Here is a 19,516-nt window from a genome sequence, read left to right on the forward strand (position 1 = left end):
ATGGAAAAAAGCTGTCCTTGGCAACACTCTTAATATTGGGGCTGAGGGACAGAGCCAGATCAAAAATGGCTCCAAGCTTCCTTACATCATTATTGGAGACTGAAGTATTATGATTCCAAGAATTTGATCATTACAAATTGGCCTCTTAACTCACTTGGGCCCACAATAATAACCTTGGTTTTATTAGAATGAAGTATTAAGACATTTTGGGAGAAATATGTTTTGATGTCACTTCGGCAAGTCTCCAGTTTAACTAGTTGATCTGCTTCATCAAGTTTAATTGATAGCAATGAAAATGAACATATATACATATATATATTTTTTTTAATGTATTTATTTATTTATTTTTGAGACGTGTGTAAGAGACCCTCCTAGATTAAAAACAGTAAACTGGAACATAGATTGCAACACACAATTCCTAAAGTAGACGAAACACAGCAAATGATTGATTCCAACCATTTGTTAAGCTTCAAATGTTCGTTTGAAGGCCAACAATATAACACCTCTTTGCTTGTACCTAATGAGGAGTAAGGCAGAGGATCCTGTTAAGAGTGTTAAGTTAACCTGCAAAGACTATAAATACATATTTGCAATGACGAATTAGTGCCAGTTACAGAACGTATAAAGCTAAAAATGAGAATAATAAACTATAAAAAAAAGTGGTTACGTGCACACACACAAGAACAAAGGAAGCTGTAATTTTCATAAATGAATTGGGGTATTTCTGTATCTTCTCCAATATGTGAGGATGCAGATTCTAAGATTATGAAATGTATAAATGTGTCAAATTTCAAAAGTGGCTGCTTCTATCCTATAGCTACTCCTTCTTCATAGACATAGACATTTTTCACTAGAGCTGCCGACGGTTTTAAGGCGGTGGCTGTTTTGTGAAAAACAACTGCAGTTTGCCATAAAATTGTAAAATGACTTCAGCACAGCTGCCACCTTCTGGAAGCTCAGAAGGGATGTGTCAAATTTTACTGGCTTGTCAAGGCATGTGAGTCCCTGTGAATGTGCTGTTCTGTAATTTAGCATTCTGAAGAGGTTATTCCAGGAGGTCAAGCCTTTTCACTGACAGGTAATGGTTTAACTATCGTCTATTACACGTTCTCTCCTAATATTATGCCTTACCATCGCAATGCATCGTCTCTCAACATCTGCATCGTCAATAGTAATACATATGTCCAAATAGAAGCGTTAAAGGTAATATTGTATAGAGCATTGCCATATTAGTATCGTGCAGACAAATACTCCTGTAGGCACTGCTCTTGATATGAGGGTCTCCCGTAAGGAGAACCACTGGAGTGGTTCATATGGATAAAACGAATAAATGGATTCAGGACAGATCAAATAAAATTGTGATTAAAAACCATGATATATCACATCAATGGACAGCACTGAAGTCTTCCAGAAATACATTTTCCTCCAGAAACCTACCAAAAAGGAAGACTGGAGATTGGCCGTTTGTGTGAGAAAACACTTGTATCCAACTTTGTTTTTTTTTTAAGGAGTGCTTTAGTCAAGATCGCGGTACATACTGCTGCTCAAGGCTGATTAATTGCTGCAACCATAGAGTTCTCTGATACCTAATGCGGGGTTCAGAGTTCAGTTTGGTGAAAGCCCTCCAGATAAATGTTAGTTGTAAACTTCACTGCAATGCGGAAATTATGGGTTCAATACAACTCTGGTTCAGGGTCAGTTTGACTGTGTTACTGTGAAGGAATTGAGAGTTTTCTTTATTTTCCTCTTTTAATGATGAGTTGTTACTTCCAATCTTCTTTTTATTTATTTTTTTTTAGCTCAGGGGTTAAGGAATTACCACCACTTTTTGCATTATGTCTGCAATCTGGGATCTCAGTAAATCAAATTGTTTTCTACGTCAAAATGAATATTGAAATTTCTTACCAACATAATCTTTAGTCCAGGCCGAATTATCAGAAAATTCAATTTAAAAAGATGAATGAATATTGTCCAGGATGATGACAACCAATTCCAAAATTTAACAAGATTTCCACAATTCTTCGGATGAATGCAGATGCAGACTTTCAAATGAACTACAGTTGGACTTAGGTTAAGAATCAACCAGTGAGATGGAATTGCGAATTGCTGCCACGTCACCTCCTCAACTATTGTGGCGATCTGTATGAGTGATAATATAACTGGGAGGAGAGGCTTCATTATTACTGAGGAACTCATCCTGACATACTCTGGTTTCTGTCAAACCAAAAAGATCAATATTGTGTTTGTTTATCAAATCATCAGCCAGAACAGCAATAATGGCAGCGACCAAATATTTCCAAAACCACATTATGTTTTTTTTAATCTTGATTTTGTCTCGTGTCACTATTGATCAAAATGTAATTGCTGGAATCACAATAAGTACGAAGTATCTTTATGTGACTTTATATGAGGATTGGGTGGGGCAGACGCAGACTCTATTGAGTATGCTATTGCAATTATTCATGGTCAGGGACTGCAGCAAGGGAAGCCCCAGAGAAGCATGTTGGACTGCAAGTCTTTTTGCCTGATCCCCATTAAGACACATCAAGGTTCTGGAGCTAAAAATGTAACTATTTCGTTAGATAAGACGGCTTTAGATTCTGTAGCACAGCCAGCAGCTGTAAAGTTCCTTTAGGCGCAGACCCTGGAAAGATATTAAATTAACTATTCAATTGTTTCTAATATTTCATTGCATGATAGTCAAAGGTATAAAAACATTGGAACATAATAGGTTGCCAAACATGTTTACATTTACACAAAACCAAAAACAAACATTTACCTTATGCTTTGTTCCTTTCATAACCTATATTCAACAATAAAATGTCCTTCAACACTTAACTTAAGAACTTCTTACTTATTTAACTTTAATTACAATTTAATCACATTTTTCAATCATTTTTCCCCTGTTCCAGTCTGTGCTCAGCTTCTGGACTGACGGTTCCGGTTACTTACTTCAATGGCTCCAGTTGAACCATTTATATAACCGATGTATGTAAGATGTAGAGGAGCTGTGCTCTCAGTGGCAATTACCCAGCAGGCTCTCTTCTCTCATAGTGGCTCTGTAATTATAGACTTCTCTTGTGACCATAGCTTCATTTCTCAGCAGTCCAGACTTGTGTGAGTAGTGCTGACATACCCACACAGATGTCCATCCACCCACACACAAGGCAGAGGAATGTAGAGATTCACCAACAGAACATGCGAACCCAATCTGGTATTTTAGTATCAGAGCTGAAACATTGGAAAGGAATTTAAAAAAAAAAAAAAAACCCACCTTGCATAAAAACACAGCGAAAATCTAATTGTGTGCTCAACCTGGTCTGATGTAAATGTCACACGAGCAGATTAAAGTAATTGAATTCCTTCAATAGAATGTTAGAGAGAGTGCACCGCAGCAGTGTGTGATTATGACCCTGGATGTGTAGCATAGATTCATTCCCCTGTTTTCTGGGTTTCCTCTCAGATGGCACTCAGTGTGTTTCAGACTGCTCATGCTGATGGCATACAGATCCAGAGCTGCAGCTCAGAGTCAGACAGAGGTTGGCTGTGAAAGGACTACCAAGAAAGAAAGATCTTTTATTTTTATTTGTGTTTTATTTGACCATACTGGTCTGAAATAACGCTGAAATGAAATGAAATAATACTGGTTTACACACCGCCACGTTATGGGATGGCATGGCAACAACTTGCATGATTATATTTTACTGTTTATCAAAGGAGCTACTAGACAGCCTTTAGTAGATCTGGATGGCAAACAATGTGGACGTCGATGTACCAAAGGCATCCCCTCCAGAAACACTCTAAATGTTGTCAGATCTCATAAGAGCATAAAGTGCGCCATGCACAGCAAGCAAAACTACCCAGGACACTCTGTCTGCAGAAGACAACATGTCTAACATCAGTTTCCTCATAATGCATTTGCATAAATAATGTCGCCTTACGTCTTTCTGTACCTTTGTCGATATATCCATGTTACTTTAAATGGTTACAGCAACCATATGCTTCCAATTCAGTGTTGCTCAGGTGGAACTAGACGCGTCTGTCACCCCCCCCCTGCTGTTGCAGTTACCATTAATTCACTGTTAATATTGTTCCATTAGCAGCAGGAGTCACCATTCTGTAAGACTTTTCTGAAAAAGGCTCACATGTTTGGATAGGCCCCTCATTCATACTTTTGGGGTTGTGCTACATGACATCTGCATGGCTTTTGGATGAGTGGAGCAGAAACGAAAACGAAAAACGTATGGAAATGCCAATTTTTTTTCTTTTTTTGCTTTATTGTAACATGCTGCTGTTACTAAACGCTAAAGAAAATGCTAATTTTGGGAGACTGGAGGGGGCGGGGCCTTGGTCAACTTTGGTGAGTGTCATCGCTTAGGATCAGCTATCAACCAAAATCTAATTTCTGAGCGTAATGTTGGACATTGGTAAGAAATTCTTAGTTTTCTGTCGATCAATAAAATGCATTTAGTCGGGTTTTCCAAAGGGACAGATGCGCTTTGAGGCAAATCCCCATATACTTGACTGACCCAAGGCCTCACGCACTTACTCACTCACTCACTCACTCACTCACTCACTTCAAATAGAGCTGCCATCACTAGTGGAAGCCTCTGGGGTGAGCCTGGATGTAGTTCATGTTTGAAAGACATTTGCAAGTCTGCATAAGTGAGCACATCCAGCCTTCAGCTACAATTGATCCTTGTTTCTGATGGTTCAGAGGTTGTGAGAACAAATGGAGCGGAGCCCTCTCGCTCGAGAGATAGCCGAGCCTTCTGGAGTGTTTGTCATTAATGACTCGGTGGTTAACATTAGCATCGCCACTCAGTAGTTCCCGTTTCCCCTCCCTCGCACTTTTGAGCCGGAATTTCTTTTAGTCTCTCATGAATAATGGTGTCATGGCAATATTTTGTCAGTGACGGGTGGAATAATATTAGCTGAACATCAGTTTAGGGCTGTTAACAAGAAGAAGAAGAAGATTTTTTACAACCATAATTTTATAGTTTAGTTTTTATTTTTGCACAGTTTAAAAAAGTATACAAAGAACCAAGATAACAAATTATAAGTAGTGCAGGGAGAGGCAAACAACAACAACAACAACAACAACCAAAAGGCTTATTTGAAGCCTCCACCTACAGCAACATTAAAGAATTTAAAATTTACAAAAGCTATGAGAAACGAGTAACTGAAAATATGCAACAACTAGAAAGAAAAAAAGAAAATATGAGAAGATTTTCACAATTCTTTCACTGGGATACAATAAAAAGAAAGACAAGGTGCTTATTTTTCTTTACAAGAAAGTAAACATTTATGAATACATAGGACCACACTGATGAAAAGAAAATATACATACACACTCATACATACACAGACGCTAACATAAGTAAATAACTAAAAAAAAAGAAGAATAAATCATCATTTTAAATTGCAGACATAATGTTTTGCAGCACCATAGAAGAAGAAGAGGAAATACTTTCTGCTCACATTGCATCATCATTATTTGTTCTTATTATTAGTATTAGTATTGTTGTTGTTGTTGTTGTTGTTGTTGCACACACACAAATGAGTTTAAAGCATCTCCTGTTTAAAAGCCTCTATTAGTGAGCTTAGAGGATGATGCACCGCATAAGTTCTCGTTGCTCCTCTTTGGCTCCTTGTCATATTTAAGGAGAGGTGGCACTAGCGCCACCTGTGCTCATTTCACCCCAGTCAGGTAATCCATATCAGGGATTATTTGAGCGCTGATGTATTTGTCAGGTGAAGTGAGCTGGCTAGCTGTCAGCGCTCACCCATGTGAAAAAGCTTGGTCACAAACATGTTCACTCTCTGTAGCCCCAAGAATAAAATCAATTGGGGAGCCCATTACTTTCAGGCCAGCACTCTCCACACAGACACATCCACACTGTGTTGCCCGGCAGCTGAAAGGATTAGCCGTGTTAAGCCTGACACATTCCAATCAAATGAGATGTTTGACGCGAAGGGAATCAATTGAAATTGACTGAAATGAAGCTTCTGTCATGAAACACTTGCACCTATAAAAGAAAAAAAAAAGAAGAAGCAAAAACTAAATTAAGCAGCCTGGCACACAGAAACTCACCAAAACCCATACTAATGTGTTCATGGCTACAGGGTTACCTGGGAAAAGAATTATAATTGGAAGGCTTTGAAAATCTGGCAAACAAGGCAAAAATAAATATATATACATATATATATATATATATATATATATATATATATATATATATATATATATATATATATATATATATACATACATACATTAATGAGAATGATCTGCAAGCTAAATTCCTGCAGTGCAGTTACATATACCGGTAATGTAGCTCGTGGAGTGGATTTCGTCCTCTGGGTCTCATTCATCTTCCTCTCTTTGCTCTCGTGTTAGCCTCAGTATTTGGCAAACATTACACAAACTAACCAGGCTTGTCTCCGTAACAGACCTGCCGCTCTGCCTTTTCTCCTGCCACAACCTCCCAGTCATGTCCCCCGGGGGAGAACAAAGGAGAAAAAAAAGACACCCTTGCCCAGACAGACCGTGGTGAAGCCACCAGAATACATGCCAGACTCAAGTGGAGCCAAACTCCTGAGCTCATCGCCCGTTTCACTCACTCATTTTCACTCTGGGCTCAGTGTGAGGACGACCTACCCTGCAGTGTCAAGTCAGCTGTATGTATATGGTGTCAGTCAATGTGCCACGTGGGTTTAGACCATAGGAGCCATCAGTCCTCCTTAAGCAGGAACTTGGTGACAGTAGAAGGGAAATGCTGAGAAGGCAGATAGGAAACACCTCAGTCCAATGAAATCATTCATCAGTTGCACTAATGACAGATACTGTGATGATGATGATGATGGTGATGGTGATAGTGGTGATGATGGTGATGATGATGATGATGGTGATGATGGTGATGGTGATGATGATGATGATGGTGATGGTGATGATAATGGTGATGGTGATGATGATGATGGTGATGATGATGATGATGGTGATGGTGATGGTGGTGATGGTGATGATGATGATGATGATGGTGATGATTTTATCTTTAAAATCTAGAAACATTTCTTTTAAACTACTCACACACACACACACACACACGGATGAACAGGGAAGGCATGCACTGTACATAAATGGATGTGCAGCACTACTGCCGATATAATCGAGAGGAAGCTTGAAAGCGAGCACACCTCAACCGAGAGTCCTCGACGTGACCTTGATTTAAAAACAGTTTTCGCCTCTCTCTGGCATATACGTGGCTTGAAAGGCACACTAAATCTTCACCTGATGGGGGACACACCTCGCAGCAACTGTTACAGATGTGCCACAATTGGGTCCTTGCATATTTTTGAGGAGTGCCTGAGGCCTTACATCTGTTTTCTACGGTTACCGTGCGTAAAGATCGGTTGTCAGCTGTCAATCAGCACAGATCAGCATGGAGAGATGACTGTTCCCCCCCCTTTCTCTTTTGCAGGGAGACGAGATGACGTGCGAAGCAAAGGCAGAAAAAACAAAGAGAAATAACAGTATATTTTTTGATCTCAATAAATACCAATGTGAGGATGTATTTATAATAATACAATTATTTATAAAAAAAAAAAAAGCATTCCATTGTTGCACCGCGTTGATCTTTAACCAAACAAGTAACAAATGCATCCTCTCTGTTCTGGTGTGGGCAGGAAGCCTGCAAGAAGAAGGTTTTCTTCAGATAATTGCATCTTCGCCCCGATCCCTCTTGACAGACTGAATCCTGCAGCTTATGCTTCACTTATGATTTACCGAAAAAATCACGTCGTGTCTAAACTATAAGCCATATCAGACTGGCAGTACTGTAGGTTTTATGGGCTTAGAATAGAATACTTTGAACTCCCTGACGTGCTAATCTAGAACGCAACAGCCTGACATAAGCACTCGCTGTGTGTTCGCCTCTACTCTACCTGCATGATGTTAAGTAAGAGCTCGGGTTCAGCTAGGAGACAACGGGTGGGATTTGCCATAATGTGCTATAGGGCTCTTTGGCACAGCTAAAAAGGAGCGATAACGACCACGTCTCTGGAGGCATCCGCGCTGCTAGCTTTTAAATATGGTGTGGGCTGATATGTGCTCAACGTTGAAATGGAGGAAATATACGTGGAATAAATAACAAATAAACTTGCTATAGTCCTTGAATGCATATGTGGCTTATTAACGTTCAATTAGAAAAAACTCTCAAGCCGTCAAAGACGCTGTCTGATGAGAAAATCCTGTTGGTGGATTTAGTCTCAGACAGAGGTTTTGTCTGGGAAACGTTCAGTTCAACAGGGAAACAACATTTTTGACTTCGTCTGAGGAGCAAAATGATATGTGGAAGAACAGTGTTAGTTAACAGCCAATTAAAGATGAGCATTTTCTGCTAGCCACACATAGTCTTCTTTCTCCTTGGAAACAGACTGGAATTCATCCAGTCTGTTGATACACCACTCAGAGAATATCAGCGTTACAGGTCTTTTACATATATTAAAGGTCCAGTGTGTAAAATGTGCCTTGGTTGATGATATATGAGTAAAAGCTTAATATACTGGCCATAAATACATTAACAAAGTGTATACTCGCAGTACAATAAAAGTCATTTGGTTTTCCTACCCTGAGAATTGTTGTTATATAAATAAGAATACACATCGGGCAATAAGGGTCTTGCTTCCAGTTAGCTGCCATCTTGCGGCGCCATTTTTTTTTAAGGAAGCCTGGTATTTAATTTCAAATTCAGAAAGAAAATCTGAAAATACAGAAAAGCTGATAATCGTGGTATTCGATCAAACAGCACTTTTACGTGGCAGCTGTCAAATTTGGGGCTAATTCTATGTTTATGATCCTTTTTTATTTAATTTATTTCTTGTTAATCAATCTAATAATTTTTTCTTCTCTTTGCACTATACATTGTTGTAATTATGCAAATCTCCCCAAACTGGAATACATAATGACAGTGAATTCTATTAATTTTAGAATTCTGAAGGTTCCACTACATGTTGCTCACTGGTTTGGCCTTGACTGTGGGAGAGTGGCTACAAGTGGCTATACTATTATTACTTTCAACTGCTATGGCGCTGCAGGTTCAGTACAAAGAGAAAAAAATGCATTCTTGAGGTAAAAACAAACAAACAAAAAAAAAAGATCATGCATTGGAATGTTGGAAATGTCAACTCTCAAACTAGATTCCAGTTTGTAGAGACTTGAGATTTATTCTTGTCTATCTCCACTTTAGATAACAATTAGTTTCTGAAGACACCTTGGCACTTTAACGCAGCCACTATCTAATCAGATCATTGGCCACTAAATTAGAATCTCTGTAGACTGAAATAAAAATCCAAGGGGAAGAAATGATGCAAATTTAAACACAAACAGCTGCTAACATGCAACATATAAGAGGTTGGTTTCTATGTGGCTCCTCATGAAAGCGACGGTGGTGTTCTGTTGGGATCTGATCCCCGACTTATGAATTATGTATCACTCCTAATAGGCTGTTTCTGCTTTGTTTAACTTATTTTTTGCTCCAGGACTGCGGCTAATGGCTGCTTACCTCAGTGAATCCATACATTTGGGGTTTCCCATCGCTGTGCCAGCGTCTCATTTTTTCTGTACTACAGAAGCAGAAGATTTTAGTAGTGACCCAGCCTGCGGATTTAACCTGTACTGTCCCTCCTTGCCAATGCATTATGGATGAAGGGGAAACGTGAGGGGGTGGGGACAGGGAGGGGTAGGCAGGACAATGGGAGTGAGGACCTTATTTCCTTATAATTAATTTATAGTGGGATAAACAGGTCATTCTAGGTCGCCTATGATGTTGAACACACAGCAACAGTGTTTGCATAGAATGATGTGGCCCTGCCACCATCGAGGGAGACTGCTCTATCCGTCTGTCTTTCTCAAATATCGATTTCATCAAATATACATTGCGTGGACGACCTTCTCACGAGAGCTTCAGGGAACCTTTGTCTCACTTTTTCTTTTATAGATGACATTTTTCTTCAGAGAGGTGCTCACACTGATTGTTGCCGGCTCACAGTATTGATTTATTTGCACTTTTTCCGCTCGCACGTTACAATACCTGGAGCCATACCTATCCAAAAACGGCATATATTTTGTGCGGGTCTCGCCTGCGTACCCAACCTTATGCAACAATAGGTTGCTCTATCGTTTGCAGGCTGTTTTGCACGGCATCCGTTTCCGTCTCAAGACAGTCCGTTACAGCGAATGAAACTGAGCATTGCTTTTCTAAAAGAAATCTGTATGAGTCTCTACCCTCCGAAGGCGTCGGTCATCAGGTATGTCATCTACTACCCACCCCCATCCCCTGAGATTCTCTCCCATACCTTTGTGGAAAGGAAAAAACAGAACAGGCAGGAAAAAGGAAAAAGAAGAAAAAAAAAAAAAAAAAAACGAGAACAGATGGAGGATTGCAAGGAACCTACATTTACTGTCACTCTGAACAGGTGCTACGTGGCCACGTGCTCAAACCTTTCATTTCAGCTAAATTCTATCATAAAGGCAGAAGTCATTAAAAAGACATCAATACCCCCAGACTATATGGATTTCCTCCCCCTCTGTGGGAAATAGGGATGAAATGAATTACGCCGCCTCAAGTCATTGAGTCTGCTTTTTATCACCTGATAGCCGTGCTGAGAATGTGCCGCCGCAGCGCCGCTGTATGTGGAAGTCAAAATGATATCCTCCGCCCGGCTGACTTAACGGCCGTCGCCGGCAGATGAGAATCGTCTCCGCGGCGGGAAAAGCTTCACACAGTCTGGTGGAGACTCTCGCACAATAGGTCTTAATAGAAAGGTTGAATGTACGGCGGGCATGCGTCTGTGCCTGCCATTGTACCGTACCAGTCAATCCTTGCAGCAAAAGAATAGATTAATAATGGATACGATTATGATTAGTACTAATAGGAATAATGGCTTTGGATTTGTATGCCGCTTTTCACGTTTGCAGAGACCATCGCTCATTCACACCACGTTCGTGCTGGTGCTGGTGGTGGTGGTAAGCTAAATGTGAGGCTGGCTGCCCCGAGGCAGACTGACAGAAGTCAGGGACAGCAGTCAGCCTGCGCCAGCCAGCAGCCCCTCCGACCACCAGCACCTCACAATCGAAACGTAGTGTGCCTTGCACAACGACAGAGACTGGAATAGAGCAAGACTCTAAATAATAATCATATTAATAATAATAACCATAGTAATAATACATTTTGTTTGACACTCAAGGTCGCCTTACAGAAACAATTAAGTTTACGAAATACCAGAGATGAAATACAAAAAAGCGCACGACAAAGCACACAGCAGGAAAATGCAGAAGAATTAGGGCTGTCAAACGATTCATTTTTTTCATTGCGATTAATCGCAGAATATTCATAGTTAACTGCGATTAATCGCGGTTTGAATTGCATGTGTAAAATTCTGTGATTTTGCATTTCAAGGCAATTTTAACCCCATAAAGTAAAGTATTTCTTACCCGAAATCGGACAGAGGGGCCGACTACGGGTTAGTAAAAGGGACAAAAAGGCTTACAAAAGGAAGCGGGCTCCGTGCCGCGGCGTTTCCGGTGAGAACCCGGCCTCACGTTCGAAATGCGATGAAAAAAAATGAACGCTTCATGGATTGCAGTTAACTAGTCGCGATTAACACATCAACGCTGATAGCCCTAGTAAAAATACATTAAAAATAGAACTTAATATAAAAGCAGTGACATTTATCAGGTGTGGTGGACAAGTTTGAACAGATGAGCTGAGTTTAGATTTGACAGATGTATGATGTAGTGTTGCGGAGGCGATGGGAGGGGGGGGTCCAGAGTTGGGAGGAGGTCAGGCAGGTATGGGGGAGCGAGGTTGCGAATGGCCTCGTACTGTAGGTGAGCAGCAGGATGTTGCAGTGAATGCAGTGTGTGATGGGGCTCCAGTGGAGCTGCAGTAGGACGGGCGTGAAGCGGACCAGGTTCCGTTGTTTTGTTGGACAAATTCCACTGATACTTCTTCCACCTGGTCTGGTGTGTAGATCTGTGGTGTGAGATCGCCTCATGGTAACTTTGTTGCTGTGTCCTTCTCACACATGTTAGGGGAGACGGCAGCAGCAGGAACCAGGAGACAAGGAGACCACTTGCGCTTCCGTGGAAGGCTGCACGGCTAAACAGCTGTTTCCGGGACATCTATGGGGTTTACTAGGTAATAATTTCCCCCTTTTTATTATGTAATAAAGTCCCTTTGTGCAAAAACAGCGGACATTTCATTGCAATTCTGTGACGTTTTGAGCTCTGCAGCTTGGCAAAGCCAAGTGACATAATTCACTTGTGACGTCAATTATCCAGTGTATTTGCACCCCAAGTCTCCAGATACTAACGATTTGTCTTCCTTCTGTAAACAATGCACTGTTGTTGCACAGTCTGCGTTACCATCCCTGAGGGGGCCGGAAGGCTTGCTTAGACATCCACAACCCGGTGTTTATTTTTGCTTTGCTTGAATTCGCTTCGGAAATGCGGACTTGTTTGAAAAGAAAATAAGGGAAACATTTTCGACACCTTTTTTCCCTCTAACACTTGAAACAAAGGCGACTCTTGGCGGCTGGAACGGGTCTTAAGAGCTCCACACAAACACGAGCATCATCTCAGCATCCCAGTCCCACAGCCCCGGCATTGATTAAGCCCATTTAGAGGTGCGGCAATATGTGTTTCCCCACTCCACACCCCTCCACCCCCCTCCCCGCTCAGTCGTCCTTAATGCTATGTTAATGCAGCCCCTTGCATTCACTCATATCTTCCCTTTCATTGGCTTGCCGGCTGCAGTTTGCCGTTCGCGGCGCAACCCCCCGCCAATCCATCAACTCCCCCATTTTCCTCCCTTTTCTCTCCCTTTTCTCTGAGTCACTTTCTCTCTTTCTAACCTTGAGGCGTCCCGTTACAGCTTCTTCGCTCTCAGTCACAATGCCCTGGAAAGGGTGAATGGACGGGGAGGCATTTAAGAGAGCAGTAGGTGGGAGTGGAGTCTCGCCTAAGAGGGACTACTGTTTAAGAAAAAGGAAATTCTCTTTCACTCCCGTTCCCTGCTGCATGCCCCTCTCCCGCCTGCCCCCGCCCCCCCCCCCCGCTCTTTCTCCCTCCCCCCCGTCTCTCCCTCCCTCCCTCTCTGTGTCCTCTCTCTCTCTCTCTCTCTCTCTCCCTCTCTTGCTCGCTCCATCTCTCTCCCTCTCTCTCTGTTTCTGTGGCTGCACAACATCAGCTCTGTAGGTAGGCTTCAGTAACCACTTAAAGGGAACAGGGAGAGGAGGGAAGATGACAGGGCTGTTAGGGCTGTAAAGGATACAGTGGGGAAAACCATTTGTCAAGGTTGACTGGAAAGGCTCTCTGCCACACTCCCGTCTGCTTCATGCTTATTAATCAGTGGAGAGGCAACACACATTTTGCGCGGAAGGTAAGCCAACATTTTTTTTTCTTTTTCTGAAGGAGTTTATAATTTATTTCTTTTTAATTGAGGGAGAGGAATTAATGTGCAGTGCTACGATGCTGTGGCTGCGAGGCTCAGTTGGATGGTACATGTTGAGAACTTACAAAGGGCACTTTCATTAGTTGGTGGTTTATGCCTTTCATTTGAGTTGGCGTTCAACTTTACGTCATCGGAAATCGCGAATTGTTGCGATGGTTCGTTAAAATGTTGTGAGGCTGAAAATTTCAAAACTGCTCTTTACAATCGTACAATGGCCATACATTTGATAGGCTCAAACCAAATGCTGTAATTATTTCCCTTATGGAATTATTTTTCATGAAACATATTTAAAATAATGAAATTATGTAAAATACATTTTTACAGGCCTAGTGCGGATGTGTTTCTAACCTTAACGTTGAATGAAAAGAAAATGAAATTGGCAAAAAAAAAAAAAAAAAAAAAAATTCCATCCATTAAAGCAGAGGAATTGTTCACCCTGCTGTTTTATAAGAGTCTAGCCCCAGACACAAGCTGAGCTGGGTGCTAATTATGTTTCATAGAGAAAGTTCTTTTTTTTTCTTTCTCCCCTTTGCTGCCAATTCATCATTCATTCAACAGCAGGTCAGTCGTCTTGGTGACGTTCTGAATTCCTCTGCTTGCGCCGCAGCGGACGTGAGATATATACAATTATGCCTTTACGTGCCTGCAAGCGTGTGTGTCTGTCTGTGTCGGCCCAGCTGTACATTTTATAGTTGCCGGCAGACTGTAGATCTGCTTAGGCCGGCAGACAGACAGCTGTTCTGCATTAGGTGCTGTTAGTTGCCGTGTGGCCCGGCTCTCGCCAAGAAAAGTCTGACTGTAAGTTGGTGATACAGAACATTGTCAAAAACACAGTGGAAACCGCAGCCAGTAGGCCATTATTCACGCACTGAGCTGTCACTCACGTTTTGCTCCCTTTTAAATGCATTTGAAATGCAAATTTGGGAAAGAAAAAAAAAAATAAGAGCAACCAATTTGACAGTTGCTTTACGTTAGCCTCGGAGTTAGCAAATTGAAGGCTTTGTAAGCAGATGGTGAACAGACAGACTGTCAATTCCATGTGCAGGCCTCCCACTGACAAAACATATTTAATGTTCTGCTCTGCTTTCAGCAACAGATTTGATCTGAACTAATTGGAAGAAAAAGAAAAAACATAGTTGAGGCAGTGGGAGGGGAATGCAGTAAAGCAAGGGAACTGTCTTTTATCCAGTTGTTGTTTCAGCAGCAGGGAAAATGGTTCCATGACAATTTCTCCAGGAAAGTCACCACATGTTCAACACGATTCACACTTTGGACTCCTAAACTGAAAGCCAAATTATGCAAGCACGATAGCAACAGAACCACAATGTGGAGATGTGTGTGATGCAGAAAAGAGAATGAAAAAAATGTGAAGACAGAATAAAGGTGAGCTGTGATGGGGCGACGCAGGATACCTGGCCGGGTCCAATTAAATGGTTATTAAGTCTAAAAAAACGAGTCTGTTCACCGCTGGCTCAGTCGTTGTAGTCTATGGTTGACCGCAAGCCTGCTATCATCACACTTAGTTAATACTATGTCATCTTGAACACAAGTATCTGCTGAGGAGAATAACAGTTACAGAAGCCCTAAGTGATCCTGCAATCACACTTTCCCCCCCTACTTTTCTTGAGACCTCAAGTTCTTCATCTTGAAAACAGAGTACAAATAATGTTTAAGTCTTTCATTGGGGTTCATGGACACTTTTACACAGCGCGTGCTTTGCAATCATAGTTGGCACCGCCGCTTCCATACATTAATATTTCATGATGCTTTAGCCATGGCACGGACAAGCAGCGTGGTGACAAGAGGGAAATGTGCCTTTGTTTGGACAGCTGCTGGTTCCCAACACTGCATGACCTTAAAGCTCACTCACAAAGTGATTGTCTTTAACCCCACTTTGCTCCTCCGCTGGTGAGATGGTCGACGCAGACACGGCGGGTATTCAAAGTGGCCGCGTTGGGCAACATATAGGTGGAATACAAATGAAGCATTTGTTGGAGTAAAGTGAAGTGATTCTTAATTTAAGTTGGTGAGGAATACTTTCTGTCATCTTCTTTGCTTTTAACTTTTCTGTGGCATTAATGAAAAAAAAAAAATTTCAGCTTTATTGGAATATGAATATTTTATCCACAGTGATTAAGTATACGATGTATATATATGGACAGACACACACACACACACACACACACACACACACACACACATACAAGGAAAATGTCTTATATTTTTGTTTTTGTACCTGATTAACACAAATTTCTCTATCAAGGAAATTTGTGAAAAGACAGCATTTTTTTGTCTTCCCAATTCACACAAAACAAAGATGGCTCACAAAATTAAGAGTTTTGTTCACTCCAGATGGTTTTCAAAGTTGCCCAAATGCTAATTTGCGATGGGAAAGGATTGGAAGTCTCAGAGCTGCGGGGTCGTGAGTGCCTTAGTTTTCTCTGACCCTTCCTTGGAGGTATTCAATTGATGAACATATGTAGTAGACACTTTGTTCCAACACTTTTCTTCTGCCAGTGACCTTCCACATTAAAATGCATGAACCATAATGTTTTCGGAAAGAAGATAGGGGCTTTTTTTTTTTTTTTTTTCGAGAGGGGCTGAAAATTTAAACTGCGCAACACTGGAAAGGCTATAAAGAGCCAACCCTCTAGACTTGGGTCATTAAGCTATACAAGTGGCTGAATGGCAGGCACTCCCACTTTGGACACAACACACGAGTCAGGCTTTACAGTTGACAGATGTCTTGGTATCAGTCGCCATGGTTCTATTATTGGTGGAGTGGGGGAGGGGGTGGGGTTGGAGTAGGACCACTCACCAACTTTTAGTAGCATTAAACTTAGTTTGATATTTATGTCTTTTGAATGCAGGCTATAGGGAAGCAGCTGATTTGCTGTGGCAACCCCTGAAAGGGACAGCTAAACAAAAATGGGGGGAAAAAAGGACTTTTTGTCTTTTTGTGAGATATGTTTGGCGTGTAGATTTGTTAAGGTCCTTAGGGGGCTGAGGGGAAAAGAAACATTTTGTAGACTTACTAAGTGTCAAAGTTTTCTGTACAAAAAAAGAAGAACAAACGTCTCGGTCAAGTATTTAAGTTGACAACATTACGATCAATCAAAGGTCAACTCACTTGTTCCACCTGACGGCTTCATTAAGTGCAGGTCATGTGTTGGTTGTCTTCTTGGTTCCTGGTTATGCCCAATTCTACCCAAAACCTTTATTCTTTTCTAGCTTTTCTAGTTTTTTTTTTCTACTAATTGCTGGTTCACGTTATTTTTCAGTCTCTGGATGACTTATCAATAATTGCCACTAAACATGTAAAAGGACTGATTGATTGACTGATTGATTGCATTGGAGTGACGCGTCTTTGTGGTGTCACTATGCAGATATCAACCTCTCCATCTGGACCCATTATGAAGCGCAAGTCAGACGCGCTAGCGGGGGGGATGAAGAGGGGGGGGGGCACCACAGAGAATACTGATGGCCTCACTTTGAGCTGTAACTCAAATTTCGATTGAGCGTAAAAACAAGTTGAGAATTAGCTGCTGCTGCCGCCGCCTTCGTCTTGACCCAAATATTAGTCCCTGCTTGACTCCTTTTTCTCTCAGTATCTGTGTCAAAGCTTGAATTTGGTTCTTGGGTGAAGGAGAAACCTCGCGTGTGTTGCAGTATCAGTCAGACGTGTCAGCCCTGGTAAATTATGCCTTGAGTCTCCCAGCAGTGCTGCTCAGACGCTTGGCGGAGTGCTTTCCCCCGGTTGCTCAGTTCGAGCCTTTCAATCCACCTTATCAGCCATGAACACACTGACGCTCTCCACTCTAATGCTATCTCTGTCAACAGATCTAATGGGGTCACGGCAGATTGCCTGTGAGCTTTGCATGAAGGCATCTATCTCCCCTCTTCTACCTTGAGTCTCTTTTCTTTCCTTTCCCTTTTAATTTCATTACCGACTTAACTGATCGCCACTAACAATGGTGTATTAAAAATATACACTTTTACCATTATTCTCTAAATACTGTACATACAAATTTTCATTTAAAAAAATTTAAAAAAAAATTACCAAATTGAGTTAGATTTCATTTAATGTTGAGTAAATTTGCGTTGAGGAGCAATTGCTGCTTCTCTGAACCAGCAGTTCCTGTTTTCTTTTCTTTTTTTGCTGCCTTTGCCCCTGCTCAAGGTTGTTTGGTTGCTCTTTAAATTCTCAAACTCATCCCATTAGTTCACCACATCACCATATCAACACTAAAAAAAAACTACACTTGCGTCTTTTTCTTGTCTGCTCAGTCATTCAAATTTATTCGCTGTATTAATCACTTTATAAATCATACTTTTGTATCTCCATTGTTTAAACTTTGTTCTATTTCTCTCCTCTCAGTTTGGTTTTCAGTTCTCTGAGGTAGGGATGGCACCTACTACTGCTGCATTTAAAATAACAGAGGGCGGAAACGTTATCCGCACCCTTGAGTTTGAGGTGGAGGATATTTTTCCCGTTGAGGAGCAACTGAAATACAATTGATCACACTTAGAGCAACCTCCGGCTATGTCTTCCTTTCCGAAAAAATCCATTTCAGACTTTGCTGATGATAACTCACAATCATTGTGCTGTGCTCAGCAACTTGCCTTGACCTTGGGCTGCGAATGGATGGTTAGTCTGCCTGAGCGGCTTCTGCGGCTGGTGTCTTTTACTCTGTTGGCACTTGGGAATTGATGGAGTTATTTATCTACAGATTTCAATTCCATTGTGTTTATGGTTTGTTGGGATTTATTATTACTCTTTAGGATGATAAATTGCATTTCCTATCTTTGGGTGGGGCTTCATCCCTGGTCATGTATCGCTGTGTTTCAAGGTGAAAGCCTTGAGACATGCGCTGTCCTCCCAATGTGCTCCAACTCATGAACATCAAATATGTAATCCTAATTACGGATGCGTCTGTGATCAAATGAATGGCAATCTGGAATTTCAGTGGAAATAAAACATCTGAAAGAGTATGATAGTTTTATGATTTTGTTAGAGCATTGTCGCTATCATTATAAATGAGTGTGTGTGTGTGTGTGTGTGTGTGTGTGTGTGTGTGTGTGTGTGTGTGTGTGTGTGTTTGTGATCAATTTTGAGACGCAAACCCATTTTTAGTTTAAAATTCTGTAAATCTACATCAGAATTATTTTAGAAATGTTAATACATCTGCAATAACAATATTTCAGATTATCATGATTTATATTGCTTGATTTCTCTATAATCACTTGGAGCATAAATTTGTGTCCCTTAAACTGCACTTTGGCTTTTAACTGGCTTAGTCGTACACGAAAAGGTTTGTCACTTAGTTTAATTTGTTAGGTGCCATCGTTTATTTTTGGTGACCTTGAGATATACAAATACCAAGACAGAATAGAAATGCACCAAAGCCACCTCCAACAATCAGTGTATACAGGACACACATCCATCCGTTCATCCAACCATCCATTCACCTATCTATAATCCATCCATCCATCCATCCATCCATCCTACTACCCATCCACCAATCATCCAACCACCCACCCATCCATCAATCATCCAACCACCCACCCATCCACCAATCATCCAACCACCCACCTATCCACCTATCCATCCATCCATCCTACTACCAATCCACCCATCCTCCAACCATCCACCTATCCATCCATCCATCCTACTACCATCCATCCATCATCTAACCACTCACCCACCCACCCATCCATCCATCATCTAACCACCCACCCATCCATCCATCCATCCGTCCGTCCATCCAACCACCCATCCATCCATCCAACCACCCATCCATCCATCCATCCGTCCATCCAACCACCCATCCATCCATCCATCCATCCAACTACCTATCCATCCATTCAACCACCCATCCATCTATCAATCCATCCATCCATCATTCCATTAATTTTCTATAACCACTTATCCTGCACTCAGGGTTGTCTGTCTGTGTGTATGTGGGGGGGTGGGGGTGGGGGGGGGGGTATTCACTTTAAGT

The 19,516-nt window shown here is 41.4% G+C and overlaps 1 protein-coding gene across 4 annotated transcripts in view; it reads left to right on the plus strand.

The window, feature by feature from the left end:
- The first annotated feature begins 12,093 nt into the window (after positions 1-12,093).
- Positions 12,094-19,516, plus strand: part of tncb (tenascin Cb) — a 34,301-nt gene continuing 26,878 nt past the window's right edge. The window contains exon 1 of one of the 4 annotated variants that reach the window (XM_076047111.1): positions 12,094-12,200. The gene's annotated coding sequence lies outside the window, so the exon portion shown is untranslated. Of the gene's footprint in view, positions 12,201-13,235; positions 13,443-19,516 lie in introns of those variants that run through there. The other 3 variants (XM_076047110.1, XM_076047112.1, XM_076047113.1) reach the window with 3 other exon arrangements.

Source organism: Nelusetta ayraudi, unplaced genomic scaffold (assembly GCF_046127955.1).
Source record: "Nelusetta ayraudi isolate G7.1 ecotype Tasmania unplaced genomic scaffold, CSIRO-AGI_Nayr_v1 ptg000092l, whole genome shotgun sequence".
In the NCBI taxonomy this organism is placed as follows: domain Eukaryota; kingdom Metazoa; phylum Chordata; class Actinopteri; order Tetraodontiformes; family Monacanthidae; genus Nelusetta; species Nelusetta ayraudi.